Source organism: Panthera onca, chromosome B3, assembly GCF_046562875.1.
Source record: "Panthera onca isolate mPanOnc1 chromosome B3, mPanOnc1 haplotype 2, whole genome shotgun sequence".
Taxonomy (NCBI): Eukaryota; Metazoa; Chordata; class Mammalia; order Carnivora; family Felidae; genus Panthera; species Panthera onca.
The window spans coordinates 76,481,196-76,502,644 of NC_138344.1; the positions used below are offsets into that span (position 1 = coordinate 76,481,196).

Sequence of the window (21,449 nt, forward strand, 5' to 3'; positions counted from 1 at the left end):
TATATGGACCATGCATACATATATGCTTTGAGCAAATCCCTTTATGTCACAGGATTACTGTGTGGACTAATTCCATTAAAATATAGAAAGCATGTAGTTATAACTGTTCCTGGCTCACATTAAGTTCTATATAATTATTAGCTATTATTATTATCACTGCTGCTGCTCTACTCATGTTAAGTTTAAGCACTATACCAGTGCTCCCGGTGTTCTGAAGAACACAATGATTTACACATGTTCTATCACTTAAAAAAAGCTGAATAAGTTTGGGGACTACTGCCACTGCAAAAGGAAAAAAGCATGGAATTTTGAAACATACTTGGGACTTTTAGAGAGAATAGATGAAGGACTGAGGGCAGGGAGTATCTCTTGTCACAAAAAGCTTTGAACTGTCTTGAATTTAAAACCTATTTGCATGCCATATGAGATTTGTGAGTAGAGATAATAGAATTGCATCCTATCCCAAACCTTCTTTATTCTTTAACAGCAGCAGCTGACACAGGAGAATAATTTCCTGCTTCACTGTGCTGACGGTACATTGCCTAGATTCAGAAATTATATCCTCAGCAGGAAGGCAATAGGTTCTGTCTATACTGAAGAAATAAAAGGATAAAAAAATTACACAAATAGAAATGATTTATTATTATTATGAAGAAAATAACTATATTGATATTGATACTGAATAACTATATATATTCAAAGTATATTGAATAGAATTTATTTTAGGCTAGTGATACTCAATGTAGAATTAAGTTTATTTTAAATTTCAAGTGTTTGACTATAGTATTTTTTAAAAAATAAAAATTTTATTTATTCAGTATCTTTAAATCTTGCAAACAAACATTTCCACTTTTCCTGAAATTTTTAAATAAAGGGAAAACTTTTATAAGATCAACTAAAACTTATTGGTCCTCTGATTTTATTTAGGTATGCCTAGTATGTAGAACACTGTGTCCAGTTCAGACAGTAAATGTCATTAAAAAAAAAAAAAACTTATAAAAATGGTGGTAAATGATAATTAATAGTTTATATTAAACTTTGTGTTACCAGAAAAATTACTCTTCACTCAATAAGTAACTTCTGTATGTACATTTGTGAATGTGTCTATATGCAGCATATTTATAAAATACTAGGTTTTCCTCTAAATGATCTAGTGACTTGCCTGTTTTAAAGTGATTTTTAAGATGTGTGTTCATTTCAGTAACTCTAAATGTCATAAAGGTATTGTAGACTTCTGGTCTATAATGATAAAGTAGCAATCTCAGGCTCTACAAGTTCCCAGATTCAAATCTTTCTGCCATTTACTAGTTATGTGGCATTAGGCAAATTACTTCTCACTTTGTTCCCTCATTTATAAAATGAGGATAACAGTAGTGTCTTTCTAATGAAATTTGTTTGAAGATTAAATGAAAATCTGCATTAAAATACTAAGAATAAATCTAGCACATGGTAAAGTACTGGATAAATGCTACTTAGTATTATTATTAATAATATCACTGTTACGGTAAATATGGCAGATTCAGCACACTACCTTTTCAAACTCCACTAAAATGACCAAAGGACAAAGAAAATGGTACAGAAGACAACAGCAAACAAGAAATTAAACATGGTTTCAGAAAATGAAAAAGTCGGGCAGAAGTCTAGTGATTCAGCACAGTAGAGGAAGCTGAAAACTAAGTGGCAGAAAAAACAGGGTAATAGAATCAAGATAATTTGCTTAATGGAACCCCAGAAACGCAGAGGTAATGTTAGCAATGAATACTGAGGGATTCTCTAAAAGGCTATACAGAGAACATTTTTACACACAGGCTAAACTACCCTAACTTCACATGTTTTCTGTCACTTCTAGAAGATCAGAGATGTTCCTAACATTAGCAAGTACAACATATATAAACATCAAGGAACAAGGGTCAATTGGACCGGAACTGGTTCCTACAAATTGGCAGGTAGATGTAAACCACTCAGAAAGAATATTTGCAAACTCACTGGAGAACTTTTAAGACTCCAGAGAATAGATACATAGATACCACAATCTGGCATCTCCAAGAAAAATTCTGGCTCTCTACTTGATCATCTTCATGAAGCCTCACGAAGCAACAATTCTTGTCCCCAGACACGCAGCTTCCAACCTAATCTGTAGTACTTCATTAAGTCCAGGCTTTCAGAAAAGTCTCCAACAGGAAAGACTAAAACCAACATAAATAAACAGAAAAGTACTCAAAGGAAATACAACACAAAGAGCAGAAGAAAACTTAAAAAAAAAAAATACCATCCTCCTAGACATAAGAAATGATAATTAGAGTCACAAAATAAGAACAATGTGCTATGTTAAAAAAAAGAAAAAAAATCAGAGAAACAGTAAGAACATTTAGAAAATAAAAGTAGCTAAAATGAAATATTCAATGAAATAGAAAGTCTAGAAAATGTCCTAATAAGTAGCAAAAAAAAAAAAAAAAAAGTAAAAAAAAAAGAGAGAAAAGAATGGGAGTGATGCCTTGATAATTCTGAGGAAAACTCATTTTATAAATTGCAATTATTTATATAAGCTAATATCAAAAGTGATAATGGGATAAGGTATTTTCAAGTAAGCAAACTTCTATGACTCCTTTATCAGGAAGCATCTGAAAAATAAAATATACTTCTTAAAAAAAAAAAAGGAAAAAGGGGAGGGGGCATGGGATTCAGGAACTAAAGGATTTGGCCCTGCAGAATAGCTAAGGGAAGCCCCAAGATATTCACTACGTACTAGGAGTAGAAAGCAAATAATCTAAATGGAGAACAGACCATAATGGAAAGAGAAGTCTCCAGACAAAAAAAAAAAAAAAAAAACAAAAAAAAAACAAAACACTGTATTTGATACAGTGTTTGAAATCATATTTGAGCATTCAAAGAAATTATTGATATGCATATAACAGATGTTGAAATACTTAAGGGAAAAAATAGTAGGTACACAAAAAGTAAGCAAACAAAAATGAAGTAATTACTAACTGCAGAAAAAAGGGGAAAGCAAGACAAAGGAGACAATTAGAATGCATTACTTCATTCGAAAAGTAGCCATATTGATAATATAACAGTGCTGATATAATGCAAAATTACTGGGTAAGTATGTTGAGAAAATGGAGTGACTACTGTGTAAATACATGAGAACAAGGTAACTAAATACAAGAATAATAAATCTCCAACTAATAAAAAGTGAAATTAATAAAGATAAAATTGATCAATCAATACACAACAGTTTAAAAGTATTATTTAAAAATATGGGGGCGCCCAGTCGGTTAAGCACCTGACTTCGGCTCAGGTCATGATCTCACAATTCGTGGGTTTGAGCCCCGTGTGGGGCTCTGTGCTGACAGCTCAGAGCCTGGAGCCTGGAGCCTGCTTCAGATTCCGTGTTTCCCTCTTTCTCTCTGCCCCTCCCCCACTCGTGCTCTGGGTCTCTCTCTTTCTCAAAAAATAAACATTAAAAAAAATTTTATGTATTATTTAAAGATATGGAAATGCTATAAGAAACAGCTCCAAAAGTGCAAAGTGACAGCCTCCAGAGAGTAGGACTGTGGAAGATGTCAGGCAGTGAAACAGGAATGCAGTCATTTAGTTTCAATTCTTTCAATTTTTTTTTTTTGCTTTTTGTGCATATATTATTTAAGCTTTTAAAATCAATCTAAGAAAGTAAATTAGATAAACTGCCTACTTAAAAAGTGAAGTAATACATGACTGATGTCAATTTCTAAACTTTAACTTAGTAATAATCTAAATTACCCAGAACCAGCACTGTTTCACATAAAATCCAGACATGAATTGAAACATATACCTTCAAGTGACAAAACTTTCCTTTTTTCACAATTTGTTATTAAAGAGATATTTTTAATTACCACACATAATCTTGAGTGATCAAATATCATTCCTTACCTTCTCGATGATTAGGTGTTATTATGCATACCAATTATCATACTTGCACCAGATCTCTGGAGTATACAGAACACTCTGTCCTGCATTAAACAGCCCTAGGTCTGTCTTTTTTTTACATTTTAAAAGAGTAAAATAAACAAATAAACAAATAAATGTAAAATTTAGAATAATCTGGCTTACTAACAATTCTGGTTAATAAAATTTATTAGAACTTCAAAAAATACTTACAATGCAAAATCAAATTAACATAAAAAATTAGCAAGCAAGCAAGCACAATGTACTTTCTAAGTGCCACTGTCCTAAGCACTTTTCACATAAATTTCAATTCTGTGAAGTAGTCTCCATTTTACAGATATGAAAAGAAAGGCACACAGGGGCAGAGTGACTTTAGTAGTTAATAAGTGAATGAATTGACATTTAAATGCAGGCAATTTCATCCCAGAGGCTGTTATCTTTACTACTATGTTCTACTCAGCATTATAAATCTATTAAACACAATATATAGTCGTTATTTGCAAAACACTTTAGAATCTTATAGGTTCCAAAGGACGTAACTACAAGCTATTATTATGAATGTGCTAGAGATATATGAAAGTGTGTTCAAAATTAATAGAATGCCAAATAATATTTACTTTATAAATTTAAAATGAGAATTTCTCCCACAAAAATTATAAATTGACAAAACAAGAGTTGTACAAACTAAATACTTCCATACATGGTTTGTCATATTTTTATTTTTCCCCTAAAATAAATAATGTATCTGGTTAAAGTCAGTGAAATATTACCAATATAACACAGAAGGAGAAAAAAAAAAAACATTACCTTTAGAAGAATCACAATATGAAAAGCTTATTAAATTTACTTACCTAATAACAATATTATATGGCAATGATTCTAAGACACATATCCTTCTACACTTTTTTCTTTCTTGGTACATAAAGTAATAGTTTATCTTACAAACGATGGTACTTTTAGACCTAGTTAAATATGGTAACTAACATTACAATATGTCAAGCACTATTCCAATTGCTGTGTATGAACTGCTCTGTATGAATTGCTTTATACGTATTTACTAATGTAATCCTCACAATTCTGTGACATAGGTACTATTTCTATTCCTATTTTACACACAAGAAAACTGAAACACAGATTAAGTAAACTGCTGGAGTTTACATAGCTAATGAATGGAAGACAGAAAATTCCAAATTCAGTAGGAAATCTAACTCCAGAAATTTAAAAAAATTCTTTAATGTTTGTTTATTTTTGAAAAAGAGAGAGACAGAGAACGAGCAGGGAAGGGGTAGAGAGACAGACGCAGAATCTGAAGCAGGCTCCAGGCTCCTAGCTGACCGCACTGAGCCTGACGCAGGGCTCGAACTCACAAATGGCGAGATCATGACCTGAGCCGAAGTCAGACACTTAATCAACTGAGCCACCCAGGGGCTCCTAATTCCAGAGACTTTTAAAATATTTTACAGCACTGTCACATCACTACACATAATTCATTCCCTTCCCTGAGACCTGTTAACTTCTAATGCTTTTTTCTTCTCTGAAACTGCAACTGCTTTTAAGTAGAGCATTTTCTGTAAACAGAACCTACTGTTTCTTTGGTTGTATAAGAATAAAGACTAAAATTAAAAGTAGAACTACTTGGTTGCCAGTGAATACGGAGCATAAATGGGACAATTAGTCAGCATTCATTCTTCAATTCCTTGCTCAGCTGCTTCTCACCCTTTCTGTTGTAATCCCCTGGGATATAAACTCTCAACATACTTTCAGTTCTGATGGAAAATGTTTAAGCAGTGAACTGGCATACATGTGATACAGAGTAATAATTATTTTCCAAAAACAAAAGTTTTCCACAACACGATTTCACATCCATGCCTGAAGAAACTATATACAATGGCTACTTTAATAAATAAAGAGTAGTGAAAGAAGAAATGTCAAACAATTTTAATTACAATTAACTTTACTAATAAGTTTTGTGTAGATCTGAGTCATTCTTCTTTGGTACATACGGAGAACCTCAAGCACTGCTAATTAAGGTAAAAATCAAGAAGCCATTCTTACATAATTTTGTAACCACATGCTGCTTTATACTGAGACAACATGAGTTACTGAGGGCTCAGTTTGTATTTTTATAGTTTTTATGTACATCATCACTCATTATAGCTCTTTGCAACAGGTACTCCCATATCCATATTTATACTAGGAAACTAAAAGAGATCAAGCCACTTGCCCAAAGATCACAGTGTTAACAAATGAAATGAAAAGACAAATTCATACTCTATTTGGACTTATTTCAAAGCCTTTGTTCTTTCTCTTACTAAATATGGTAAGTTAGTTAAATGGGTGAAAACTATAACAAAACTGATAGTAAATAACCCTATTACTCTGTAATATATAAACAATGTGGTAAAGGACTATTTTAATTATTAAAATATGTCTAACATGTATGTCTGGTTTAGTGTTTCTGTGAGATAAAAATGTTAAATCTTTCATATACATAATGTTACAAGTCATTTAAGGCTCAACAAAAAAATCATATTAATTTGCAATTTGTACTTATGTAAAATGCTTTAAGTCCTTTTTGATAAAATTATTTTAAAACCTACATGATGAAATTTACTTTAAGGTCTCTGCATTACACATGAGATATGCAAATTGATTTCAGGTAGGGACTGGGTTTTCTCCCATCATAGTATTTTTTTTAAAAAGTGAAACCTTTAAGTACTATACCTGAGTTTTAAATACATTTATGGAAATTTTTCTAAAATGTATCATATATATCCCTAACTTCATAAAACATTAGGTATGCAACTTAAACATTTCTGATACAGTAAGATCATCACTGTGAGCATCAGTTATTATACTGTGTGGCAAGGTAGTGTAAATAACAAAAGATAAAACGCAAGAGCTATTGAAGTCAGGAGGAGCTGTCACCTTGTTAAGTCAATACTGAGAAAATTCACTTCTGTCATTGGCCTTTCTGTCTGGAAAAAAACCACAATAGCTGTTTGACTTTGCTCTTCATCTATATGCACTGTACCTGGACTCTTGCACTTCTGCAATAACAAAATGTTATCATTTTTAATATCTAGGTAGCTATTTGACTTATCCTCTACCCCAAAACAGATGATGGGCAACTATCCTGTGGCTAAGACTTTCACTATTTTACAGTGCTGCCCTTGAGGTCTGTTAAGCACCCTTTCCGCTTGCAAGATTACAAAGACATTCTGTCCTCCAGGGGCTTCTTTCTGTGCCACAGTATCTGCTGTTGTCCCAGTACAACAGTGCTTGCACACCTGCTCCCACAGTCCACCACTCTCTACTCTTTTCTTTCCCTTACCTTTTTTCTTTCTTGTCTTATTCTAGATCTGTCTTATTACTTCTTGGCTTCCATATATAAAAGACCAAAAGTTCAGTATGATATGAGGCCAAGACACTCTAAGAGACTGCATAGACAAAGAAAAAAGGCAGACCATGCTCATTCATTTGTGTAATCTAGCACTGAACACTGTTCTACAGTAAGGACCAAATGATACTGGATGGAAATGAACTAACTACATAATAAAAAGAAGTCACTAACAAATGAAACTAACTTAAAACCAGGACCACCACATTTTCTTTTTAATCTTCTTTAATCCCTGATTGTACTGAAAATGTGACACAAGAAAAAAGGAGCATAAGAACACAAAGTAAAGATAAAGTTCTTAAATAAAGAAAGACATTATAGGGGCACCTGGGTGTCTAAGTCGGTTAAGTGTCTGACTTCGGCTCAAGTCATGATCTCAGGACTTGTAAGTTCAAGCCGGGCATTGGGCTCTGTGCTGACAGCTCAGAGCCTGGAGCCTGCTTCAGATTCTGTGTTTCCCTCTCTCTGCTCCTCCCCCACTCACTCTCTCTCTCAAAAATAAAATAAACAACAAAAAAAGAAAGACATAAAATGGGCATTCATATAGAAAAAAAAACATAGTAACTCAGAAATCGATCTATGATCATTATACAGCATTTAAATGAGCAAAAGGAAAGAAAATACAATAAAACTGAAAAACTGGTAGGAAAACATGCTGCATGGAGGAGAAAGTCACAGATGAAAATATAATTTGAACAAAACTACATGAATTACATGAATGATGAAATACTGTTTCAGAATCATGGTAAAGTAAAAAACAAAAATGTCATAATGTTATGTTTTGACATAACAAAACAGCTAACTAAATCTTAATGCCATGGTTAAAGAATTTAAGCAGAGTTTAAGGTTAGACACAGGGTACATAACAGATTTGCAACTTCTAAGAAAATATTATATCTATTTTGAAGGCTATTAACAGAACTATTCTATATTATCAGTAGCTTCAAATTCCAGGTCTAGTTCATTGTCACCAGAACAAGAATTACCATTAAAAATCAACTGTATGCAGACTGCTATATACATGTGTTTTCTAGTCTGGCTTCAGTGGTTACAACTAAGTACCTAGGGAAAGTGATTTAACTTTTTTTCTGTGTGTGCTTTAGTTTTTTATATGTAAGAATAGACCCAGGGGCACCTGGGTGGCTCCGTCGGTTAAGTATCTGACTTCGGCTCAGGTCATGATCTCAGGGTTCTTGGGTTCAAGCCCTGTGTCAGGCTCTGTGCTGACAGCTCAGAGCCTGGAGCCTGCTTTGGATTCTGTGTCTCCCTCTCTCTCTGCCCCTCCCCCATTCTCTCTCTCTCTCTCTTTCTCTCTCTCTGAAAAATAAACATTAAAAAAAAAAGAATAGACCCTACTTCATAAAATTACTGGCCAGAACGAATAAGATGTAGTGTGTTGAATATAGTCTTATAAACAGTAAATGGTCAATAAATGTTAGCTGTATTATTATCACTATTGTTATCATTTTGCTACATTCTGTCCCTTATTATCTATTTTACCTCTTAACTAATATGAAAATTAATCCCATAATATGACCGAGACTATGAAAGCAAAAACTATAGTTCTAAAAGTAAAATAACAGACACTGAGAAAGAAGACCCATTATAATTATTCTTTCTTACTTGGTATTTCTTATTGACATTGGTAATTTCCATTATCAATAAAAATTAGAAGACAACAGGAGTGATAATAAGAGATCAGAAAAGCAAATAGAGCCATTCACATACTTTTTAAAGGGCTAAATGCTACTTTTTAAAATCTTCCCTAAGAGACCAATCTTTAGACAAACATATTTTTCTTTTGCCTCTCCCAAAAGTAGAACCTCATATATTTCTTCAGTAGTACTCAGAAGTATCTCTCACAGAAAATGAGTTCAATGAATGACTAGAAAATGAAAAAAAATCCATTTAATTTCCTATAAAAATACTTTCCTTTAATTTAGCTCACTTTTCCCAATAAACTTCACAAAAAAGATGCTAAGTTATAATCTAAACAGCAACTGTATTAAAGTCTATGTACTTTTGATTTAAATGTTAAAATCTAAAATAATATACAGTATAATCAATTTTAAATGTAATTTATGAAGAATGCTTTTAGAAAAATTTATTTATAGTTTCTCTTATTTGCATTATCCTACAACATTTACACATCTTGTTTGATTTGAATAGTTTGGTAGTGGTTAGTGTAACCTAATCTGGACAACTGTTAATAAGATCACTTCTATTATGCACATGGTTATTTTATACCTGTTTCATTTCCACTCTTCTGCTTCATTAACTTTCCATTTTCTCAAATCTATTAAATCTGAAGTAGCTATCTCAAAAGGAAAAACATCTGAACATCTTAAGCAATTTTTTTCTTGCTCAAGATGAACCAGTTATGCTTTTTCTTATTTAATAGTTTTCCATTTGGTAATCAATAAAGCTCTCCTGCACTACTGTGTCTTTACTGAGAAAAGCTTGGCAAATACTGTATTATGTTTATTTCTGCATGCATTTGTAACGCCTGAAGAGTTTCTTGATATTTAGGAGGTGACAAATCCTAACAAAAATACTGACAGGATTGCTATGAGAAAGTTAAGGGAAAGATGGCTATAAGGAAGGATCTGCTGGGATGTTAGAAAAAAAACTAAGCAGATAACATTGGGATAACAGGAGAGATGTAGGGAAAATAGAAAATAGATTTTTTTTGTAAAGGAATCCCAGTGCACTTATGACCTGTTTTTGACACATACTGCTAACTCTACAGTATAGTAATGGTTATTATATCTTCTTTCTCAAGACTCCTTGCAGATACGAATTCAGGATTCCATTTCTTTATATATACCACCAATGATCAACAAAATGAATACTATTTAGAACAAATATTTGTAGATGAAGAATCTAAACTCACATGCAAGCAGTGTTGTACAATGTAGAGCATGGACTCTGGAGTCAGATAGATCAATCTGTATAAAGATCAACCTTCTTCAGTTACAGCTGCATGACTTAGGTCAGGTAACCTCATTTCTGAAATGGTTTTAATACATGTACTGACTACAAGAGTACCTAGGGGAAACAGGTAAGATAATTTGGTATAAAAAAATATAGCATTCTTTATATATTACAAAATAGTACATTAGATAATCAGATCAGCTTTTCTACCTGAAACATCTAAACATACTGGGGAAAAATACTAACACATTCTTCAATGGCATTGGTTAGCTAGCAAGACAGTAATATATATCGAAGTCAAGACCTAAATGAATGCAGGAACCCAGATGAGTAAGTAGAACATTTGAGAGCATATTCACTTTGAGTACATTTGATGAACCAAGGTAATCTGAGCTTCTGTCTTTTTATCTTCCTGACCATAAGGATTAGGAAAAAAAAAAAAAAAGCACAGAGTATGTCCAAGGTGGACAGCCTAGGAAGAGTCCCCAATAATCCTGACACCAATACAGTGTAAGAGTTAAACAGAAACATCTTTTCATTCTGACAAGTCCCCCAGCACACACACTTGGAAAGTGTGGAGGAGGAATTTCTGGGAATTCATAACTACAAGTCCACTTTCAAGCAGGTTTTCAGCCTGAATTCAGACCTCCGTAGTTCAAATGACCTCAAGCCAAGAATTCAGTTTCAAGTTGTTCCAATTAGGATTGACCACAGCCACCTTACAAGATAAATGCAACATCACTCTGAAGGAAACCACCTTTATCCAAGGTTTCAAAAATTCCTACATGAACTATAACAAAAATTAACAACAAAAAATTTACAAAATGCACAAGGAAGCATGGCTACAACCAGCAGAAAAAAGAAACAGCAGAATTATCACAGAGAATTTAAAATAAGTATGTAGAGTCTTGTAAACATATGGGCAAAGAAATCTGAAAAAGAATCAAACAACACTTCTAGAAATGAAAAAAAACTGAAATGAAAGAACCGATGAAAGTATCTTGCATATAGAATATCATACTACATTTTAATTCATTTCTTCCCCATTTTCCTCCCCAAAAACACAAACATTTTGATTGAATGAACAGGAAATGTGAATTATTTAAAAGCCTGAATTATAGTCTGCATTTGCATGCAGTTTATTAGATCATATTTCTTGACAACAAAACAGATGATTAAAATATTAACAAAGACCAAGAAGTGGATAAGGATGATATAGTTGAGTGTTAAAGAATGTTTCCAATCTAATTTCTAAAAATTACATGTGCATAGCAATCTTATTTCTTTATCTAGAAAATTCTGTTTATCATGGAAAGTAACTGGATAAGACTCAGATCTAGGTATACAAACTATCAAAAAGTTCAAAGCGGCAAAATTTAAGACGTAAAACTTGCCCATTATTAATGACGAATAATTACCACACCCAATTTCAACTACTGTAATACTTGAGAAAGTAGCCTAAGGCAATTTTCTAATTGAAAAGAATTAGTCCCAGATTGTTTCAAATCTTTAGTTCCTCAATAGTATACTATTTCTTTGTGATCTTCAGTATCATAATGAAATAAGCCCAAATAATTTTGAAGTTCTGATTCAATACAGAAATAGGAGTCCATTGTTTTCATTACTTAATGGCTTTACAACTTCCATTCTTGGTTCTTTATATGAAAGGATCTACAACAGTAAATGTCAAAAAAGGTAACAGGAGGAAATACTTTTCTCCCTCACTAAAGATATAAATTATTATTTCCAAAAACTGAGTTGACTAAAGTTATCCATCCTCAGTCACTGTGATTGTAGCACTGCAAATCTCAGCACTGAAAATCTCATCACTTGACTGCAGTTGTCAAGGTGAACTTCTCAGCAAAACAGATTAAGGAGGGCTATTATCTATATAATATATATGTACACTTATATACAAATATACAGACACATTTACATGCACATATACATATATATTCTAAAACCACAGGTAAAAGTTGCAGTGGCATTTTGTTCCCAAAACAACACATAAGGGTAAATCACTCTGGCACAACTATCATCTCCTGAATCACCTCTTCAGGAAGCAGTGTTACGATACTGTAATATGCAGAAATAGAATCTTCCATAAGTTTTATAGTATGTGGGCACTTTACCTTTTAAAATAATTCCAAACAGGCCTAAGTTCAATGTATCATTCATGTTCTCCCTCATTTAATCCTCCTAAATTCTGTGAAATGCTTCTTTTCACAGATTATAAATACGCATAAGTATTGTTCCTGGTCAGTCTACTGACCACATATATATGGAAGTAGATGGGTTACAGAATTTGTTCTCTCCCTTCCTCTGTATCAACTCACACCTGACTTACAGATTAGTGAAGTAGAGAGCAAAGACTGGTGACGTGTTATTTTGGATTAGAGACTAAACAATATGGATTAAAAGATTTTGACACAGGGGCGCCTGGGTGGCTCGGTCGGTTAAGTGTCTGACTTCGGCTCAGGTCATGATTTCGCAGTCTGTGAGTTCAAGCCCTGCATCAGGCTCTGTGCTGATAGCTCAGAGCCTGGAGCCTACTTCAGATTCTGTGTCCCTCTCTCACTCTGCCGCTCATCTGCTCCTGCTCTCACTCTTAAGAATAAATAAGACATTAAAAAAAAAAAGATTTCGATACATATGTAATATAATGAATAATTATGCCTTTCATATTGCCTGCGGTTTTGGAAACTAGAATCTGAAGAAGGGAAGAAGGAGGAAATAAGTATCTTACATTCTAAAGAGAACAGAGAACAACTGAGATCAGACAGTCTCTCTTTGGGAGTACCCTGCCACTGTGGTGTTGCCAAACAAGGGAATGATCTCTACATGCTGAGGGTACTCAAAAGAAAAAGACTACATTTTCATTAAGATCTTATGTCAAATATTAGGGATACACTGTAAGTAAAGGTGATATGGTCTGTATTATCAATGAGCTAGTAGTTTACTCTGCTAGATAAGATTTACAATTGCAATGAACATTAAGAACAGAATGCTTCATGAGCATAAAAGAAGGGTGCCTTAACTAGATTTTCATGGTCACGAAAGACTTTATAAATGATGACATATATAAGTAGGAACCTTAATGATACATAGGAATAGTGGTGTGTGTGTGCGCATGTGTGTGCACGCGCATGTGGGTATGTTGTGTGTGTTTCATTTAATAAAGGATTAAGATGGAAAGAAAACCAACTATTTCTGGAAAGAAGAGTAAAAGGGCAAATCATGTGAACCATATTAAGGAACTTGTACTTTTAGGGCAAGGTAACAGAAAGATTGTAAATAAGGTTTAAATAATCAGCTTTAAGGGCACCTGGGTGGCTCAGGTCATGATCTCACAATTCATGAGCTCGAGCCCTGCGTCGGGCTCTTTGCTGACAGCTCGGAGCCTGGAGCCTGCTTCAGATTCTGTCTCCCCCTCTCTCTGCCCCTCCCATGCTCATGCTCTGTCTCTCTCTGTCTCTAAATAATAAATAAATGTTAAAAAAAAATAAAAAATAAATAATAATCAGCTTTTTTTGAAACACATGAAATCTATGATGAGAACTACACAAATTAAAGTTCAAAACAGTTTTGAGCTAAACATATGGTCTTAAGAATGATCTGAACAAAGGTAATAAAGTCAGAAAAAACTATAGGAGCAAGGACAAAATCTAATGTAATTTTACATTGAGGGGATGATTTAAAAAAGAGAAACTCCTCAAAATGCTTAAGAAGACACAGTTAGAAAGACAGTAAGAGAAACAGAATCTTACGATGTCAACAAAGTCAAAGGAAGAAAAGTATCAAGAGAGTGATTATCAACATGGAATACTCCAGAAAATTAAGAAGGTGATGACTAGATAATTGAAAAAGTTATTTCAGTGAGTTGAAGAACTAAGAGATAACAAAACTTTAAGAGAGTTGAATAACTTCAGGAGCATTGAATGTTGAGAAAACGGAAATTCAGCATACAGATTATGCTTTCAAGAAAATCTGCAGAGGGATGAGAGGCGTAACCATAAGAGAATTATCAGAATCAAAGAAAGGATGTAGTGTTTTGTACTTTAAGATAAATAAGAACTGAAGAGATTTCTAAGCCAAAGAGAAGGATCTAATGAAAAAAATAAAAAGATCCAAAAGAATGAGATAATAAAACAAGAGTCTAAAAAAGGTAAAAAGAAACAGGCTGAAATATAGCCTCAAAAGATGAAGAGAGAATTCTATCTCAAAAGATAAATGTAAGAAAAGATTAAAAGCAAAGTTACAGAGTAATATAAAGTATAAAAGAAGTTAATGGAGGTCTGTGAAGATGATCTCAAGAAACTGAAGCAAGTTCATTTACAGAGTATGAAGGTGTTGGGTGAATTGCTAGGCTGACAAAGATGGAAAGTTTGAAGCACAGGCACAGGATAGAAAGCTAAATGGAGATTACTGAAAGGAAAAAAAAAACAAACATGAGCTGGCTCAATTGGAAATAATATGCTATGCTGAATAGCAGAATCAATTGGTCCAATTTTAGTCTTTTATCTAGGGATGCTCAGTGACCTCAGAGCAAAAGTACAAAAAGTGGATGACAATAAAAGTATGAGGCTGAGCAACATCAGACCCTACACTTTTATCTTAAATAATGACAGTTCAAGAAAACAAGGATTACACATTTTTAAAGATTTTCAAGAACAGAAATGGATACCATAAAACTGGAAAAAGTAAAACAGTAATGATATGGTTAGTGTAGAATGTAACACATTCACTGCTACTTTGGTAATGTCACTCATATTTAATTTCAAATCATTTAATTCTGATAGTTTCCATACACATCGTTCTCTTTAACAAAGTCTTAATACAAAGCTATATTTTGCAGCAAACAACTTTTGGTTCCAGCTTTAAACAGAGCCATACAAATGAATGGTTACTTAAAACTTAAAAAAAAAATGTTATCAGAAAATAGTTACCTAATAACTTCACATTTTTAAAGTTAGCCAGCTACTCCAAACATAATGCCTTTTAATATTAAAAAATGCTAACTATATTGTCAAATATGTCCTAGGTAAATTCTAACTAAATAATTCTCTGACAACTGCAAATACCCTCTACCATATAGGTGTTTTGATCATCCATATAGGTTTGAATATGTAATAACTAGAGATTTAGAAAGTCGTTTTAACATATTATATACAATTAGATTTAAAATAAATAAAACTCCAAATTATTTGACACAACTAAAAGACCCTCTAGACAGACACTCCAGCTTCATTTCATATCCTCTCTCTGAGAGGATATTTGGTCTTTAATATCTCTGCACATAGCGAAATGCCCACTATGCAATTCACACTTAATAAATATTTGCTAGCTAAGTACATAAATAAGTAAATCTTTACTTCACATCTTTAACTTAGTCAATACCAAATTTATAGAAACAATATCAAGTTATGAATCAGCAATTAGGTTACAATTCTAGTTATATTTCATTCTCATATATAACTTTTATTAAATATAACCATAGTCTAAATATGCTTTATTTGCTTATGCAGACAAATCTTAAAGCTATTTTACACAGATGAAAATTTAAAAGCATGACTTGAGTATGCTGAAACCAGCCAATGATGTAATAATACTTTAAAAATAAATTTTAATTAAAAAAACTTCAAAATGAGTAAAATATGGGAAAACTGCTTTCACTGAAAGGATTTTTTGACAACATAATATGATATGATAAAAAGAGAATGGGCTTTGGAATCAGAAAAGCCTATATAAAATCTGTCTCTATCACCTGTATGAAAATAGTATCATATAGATATTTCTAAAATAGTATGTAAGAATGATGTGCAAACTCACATCTCACATAAATGAGCACTAATAATACTAAGGAATGATTTAAGAAAGAAGTATGTAATTACTAAGCATGCCAAAATAAAATGTTTTAAGTCACAAATTTTAAGCTAAAATTTTGAGCCACAAAAATCAAATTTAAATGTTGCATGTAAAAATGAAATCAAATGCATACACACATTCTTGCCCCTAAATTCCAGGAGGCCACATCCATCAGCTTTCCTTCCTCTACTGAAACTTCCTCTACTGAATCATCTATACATTGACAGGTATACAGATTGATTTTATCTTATTCTGGCAGATTATTTCCAGAGATCAAAGATCTTTTGCCAGGAAGACATACCAATGAAATGTATAATTAGAAAGAAATCAAAATTGTTATACATAATTATTTATTGAAAATATATTAGCACTATAAAAACTCAATTATTTTTTTCTCCTTGTGTTTGAAATAATACAATTTCCTTTAATAACTGACTTCAGAATGAGAAACATAAAATAGTAAAGTGAAAACTAATTGACTTAAATTAGAAAGAGAAATGAAGTCCATTAACTAGAATAATATTTCATGGACAGACAGCAAAATGAGGAAGTTCCCAGTTGACAAGCATAAAAGTATCTCAAAATATTTTATAGGAAAACAATTACCACTCAGGTAATTCATTTTTTTAGGTGTGTATTTTCTTTAAGGTATAATCCTCAAAAAAAGATGAAGTTTTGATTTGGCACAATATTCCAAATGGTTCAGTATATATTTAACCATCATTCACAATGTATATATTGTTTACATTTTAAACTAACAGTTTGCATTTTAAACTATGTCCTCAACATTCAAAAGATTCAATTTTGATACAATCCAATGAACTGGCATTATTTAGAATTTTCTTAATTCTACTGCTTCATATTTATTCTCTGAAAATCAATTCCTGCAGGTATAAAACATTTATGCTACTATTATGATTGTACTGATACTTATAATCCTTAGAATACAGATTATTTCCTATAGACTTCCCTATAACATAAAATTAAACATGAATCTAGATTTCCCATTGCTTTATCTTTTGAAACAATGAACAATTCGAGGGCTCAGTCTGGTCAATCCAGTAACTAGGACAGGTTACTTTCTGTCACTCTCCAGAGTTTTTTTTTTTTTTTTTTTTTTTTTTTTTTAATTTATTTTTGGGACAGAGAGAGACAGAGCATGAACGGGGGAGGGGCAGAGAGAGAGGGAGACACAGAATCGGAAACAGGCTCCAGGCTCCGAGCCATCAGCCCAGAGCCTGACGCGGGGCTCGAACTCACGGACCGTGAGATCGTGACCTGGCTGAAGTCGGACGCTTAACCGACTGCGCCACCCAGGCGCCCCTCTCCAGAGTTTTAACACTGAACTCACAGCTAACTACATCTTTCCTTGATTCTGCACCTGGGTAAGCAGAACAGAATGCATTTTTACAATATTTACTTTGTTTTTAATATATGCTTTTGGCTTTCACATTAGGCAAATAATCTTGAACAAAGTCGGAATTATGATGGATTCAATGTAAACTTTAACAGAAAGAGAGAAAGTAAGGATGACTCCAAGATTTTTGGCCTTAGCAGCTGTAAGGATGAGGTTGCAATTAAGATAGAGAAGACGGTGGGAGAAGTAGATTTGAAGATTTGAAAGATCAGAATATTTCATTCTAACATATTTATTAGACATACAAGTGATACCCAGTAGGTAACTGCATCATTAGTCTAGAGATCAGATGAAAGGTCCAGAATGGATATAAACATTTGGTAGTCATGGAAGAACAGATGGTTATTTAAAGCCATGACACTGAATATGAATAGGATCTCCAAGGGTGTAAACATGTACAAGAAAAAGTATGGAGCGGTCCAAGGACTGAGCTCAGGAAAATGAGAAGAAACCAGCAAAGGAAACTGGAAGCTGCAATCAGTGAGGCAGAGGTGTGCTCAAAGCAAAATGAAATGCTTTAAAGAGAAGACAGTGATCACTGTCAAATGCTGTTGACTGGTATACTGATAACATAAGAAGAAGAAAGAATTGCTAAAACATTCCTGAGTAGCTAAGAGGGAATGAAATCTAGAATAAAAGTGGAGGATTAGCCTTTGGTATGGGCAGGGACAGTTTATTGGAATAAGAGTAAATACAGACTACATAGGCACTGATGTAGTTAGGTGGCTAGATCTGGTGATGGGAGCTTATGAAATTTCTTTTAATTACTTTTATTTTCTCAGTGAAACAGGACGTAAGATCATCAATCAGGATGACAGTGAAAGTTTTGGAATTAATACTTAAAGTCATCATATATGGTGTAGCCTGCTGCCCTAGTTCTAAAAGAGTGAAAATGCTGCAGGTGACAAGGAAGTTGGAGCTATTTTCAGCTTTCACAGACTATCTCAAATTTCAATAATTCCTCAACCCATACCCTAATATAATCAGAGATAATCCTCAGTCTCCTCTACCCTCGACTAATACAGATTCCTCTTCCATAAACTGCCAACATTCAATATTACACTCAATCTAATCAGATTTCAAACACTCTCAACATCTCTATGTGTTCTAAGTATCTAAGAATAAATCCATCACTCTAAAGATTAGGCCCACAAATTTAATTATTATGGAATTAAATAAACTTTAGCAAAGTTTCTCGCTTCATTTTTTCCTAAAACATTTAGTACTCTTACATATTCAAAGGTGTAACATTCTAAATATTTAATTGAATTTACTCTGTACTATGGCAGATATTCACTAAGGTTTTATACTTTCCACAAAGCAATAAGAATCGATATGATCTTAAGTATATTTATTGCCCTTAAAGTCACAGTCACACACAAAAAATCATATACACAATTGTTTTTGCTATGGGATTAGACAAATCCTAAATATTTAACATATAAATATATCTAATATGCAAGGCACTTGAATACATTAAGTTTACACACTGATGATAACAAAATATACACACATCATAAAAAATTTTTCACCATAATGGTAATCAAGAATTTTTGTGATAAGTCATGGAAAATATGAATATTTGTTAAGGAATGGAAAGTAATATGCTATGACCCCAAAACATACTCTTAGTAAAACTATACCACTAAATTTTAGAGGATCTTCCCTGAAAGTTGCATGAACATGAACTACATTGCTTTACAAAAGCAATTAAAACAATGTTTTAAGCTAAAAACGGCTGAAAAATAAGTCTTGAACGATCACCTATATTACTAAACATCTAGCTTCATCATTTAATACACTATGACTTTCTTTCCGACTAACAGGTAAAGGATTTTCAGAAGTCTCAGTATCTTGAAAAAGATCATGAAAGAAGTATTAAATATTCTATATACCATTTGATTTCTTATTAAATATTTTTAACATTTTATATTTGAATGTACAAAGGTGAAGAAAGGAGGGTTTAATAAATTATGTTAATTTTCAAGAGTCTTAAATACAATGAAGCCCATGTGCTTCATATGAGATTATAATATGCTTCAATATTATAAATCCTTATCTCTAGTTTTCAGGTCAATCATATGGGTAAAAAATAAACAACAAGGCTCTGTGTACCCTCAGGGGTATCACAGAACACATTTTTAAGTGTTCACATAAAAATATCCACATAGTTGTGACTGGGAGGACACCTTAGAGTATTTAGAAGTTCTACAAATCCATTAACCAACAGAGGTGATTTGCTGCAAATTCATCCCATTTATAACAATGAATATCACTTGTAATTATCTATTCAAATACAAATATATATGACAATTGTATCTAAAAATTGAATTGAATATATAAGATATATAAAAATATAAGAAGGCATTTATAAAGTCAAAATGAATATACACCAAATTATTTATATTATTTTAAAGGGATGGGATGAAAAATGAGCTTTAACTTTCTATGTATTGCTTATATTTTAATAACAATCAGTTATTAAAAGAAAAAAGCAATTTTGAAAGAAAAACTCCTTATAGCAATGTTTTCCTTTTTAGAGCCACATTTCTATAGTTCATTTTACATTAAAATGTCTGCTGTATATTTAGTGTTATAAATGTAACAAATATGGGAAAGAAAAAATTTAAAAAGATGGTTATAAAATGCTTATATGGCAGGTATTATGTGACATACTTTTACATCTTCCCTTTTGTGGTACCCGGAACAACTTATGACTGTGTGAGGAGTACTAATATTTCCATTAGACAGATGAAAAAATTATAGATCCAAGGACCTGACAAAAAAAATCATACAGCTATTAAATGTCGAGATCGGATAAACTCTGCTCTGACACCACACGGTCCCTGAGGGTCTTGCATTCCATTCTACATACCCAGAAGGCATTAAAAAGCACTGAGCTGATTTAACAATTTCTTTCTTTTTTTAAGTTTATTTATTTTGAGAGAGAGAGAGAGAGAGAGAGAGAGAGACAGTGAGTGAGTACGGGAAGGGCAGAGAGAGAGAAAGACAAGCAGACTCTGCAGGGTCAGCACAGAGGCCGATGAGGGGCTGGAACTCATGAGCCACAAGATCATGACCTGAGCTGAAATCAAGAGTTGGATGCTTAACTGATTGAGCCACCCAGGTGCCCCTGACTTGATAATTTCTTAATAAACTTCACTATCTAACACCCAACACATTTTTTTCCTCATGAAAAATTTTATTATAGGAAGTACTGTCATATTTATTTGACTAGATCTTTCTAACTTCATATATAATTTAACAAATCTCTACAGTGGTTATATACGACTTAAAAAGTAAAAGCAAAATCATAAGTGCCAAACTGAGAATAATTAAATAACCTCACAAAAATAATTTCATAGATAAGGTGAAATGTCAAACTACCTTAGAGGTCTAATATCAATAGGAAGATGGAAAAGTACATAAAAGATATCAAAATTCAATGTTTACAGAGATCTGGTCAAGACAGAAAACTTGTTTTTATGTCTCCATTTTGTTTAATTATTACAGCTTTTCTTTTGATGGCAAAATTCAAATTTGTAAGATTTCCTTATTATGTGAATAGGGCTAAAAATTATTAAGCCATCAAAAAATCTATTATTTCCCAGTGATTGACCAATGAATGCAGCATTTTGGTGAACCTTACTTAAATTTTGAATACTGTATTTCTGAAATCAACTTTGTAAGTAGTCTAATGCAAAGAGGTACAGAATAACAGTTAAAAAAAAAAACAGGTTCATCATTAACTTGCTATACCACATATCATTTCAACTTTCACTGTCTTTCTTACTTTTCCTGAACTGTAAACAGAAATAAGAATTCTTGCCTACATTGAAATTTTAAGAATTGAAATAAGTGATAGAATGTAAGAGCTAACTAAGCCATGATTAATAAACTACTTTTATA

At 32.7% G+C, this 21,449-nt stretch overlaps 1 protein-coding gene across 6 annotated transcripts in view; it reads right to left on the minus strand.

The window, feature by feature from the left end:
* The window catches only part of NOVA1 (NOVA alternative splicing regulator 1), a 150,343-nt gene that overhangs the window by 112,071 nt on the left and 16,823 nt on the right, over positions 1-21,449 (minus strand). For 2 of the 6 annotated variants that reach the window (XM_060619408.3, XM_060619409.3), the window contains one exon: positions 10,218-10,372. The exons of the other annotated variants lie outside the window; for them this stretch is intronic. The gene's annotated coding sequence lies outside the window, so the exon portion shown is untranslated. The remainder of the gene's footprint in view (positions 1-10,217; positions 10,373-21,449) is intronic. 6 annotated transcript variants of the gene reach the window in all.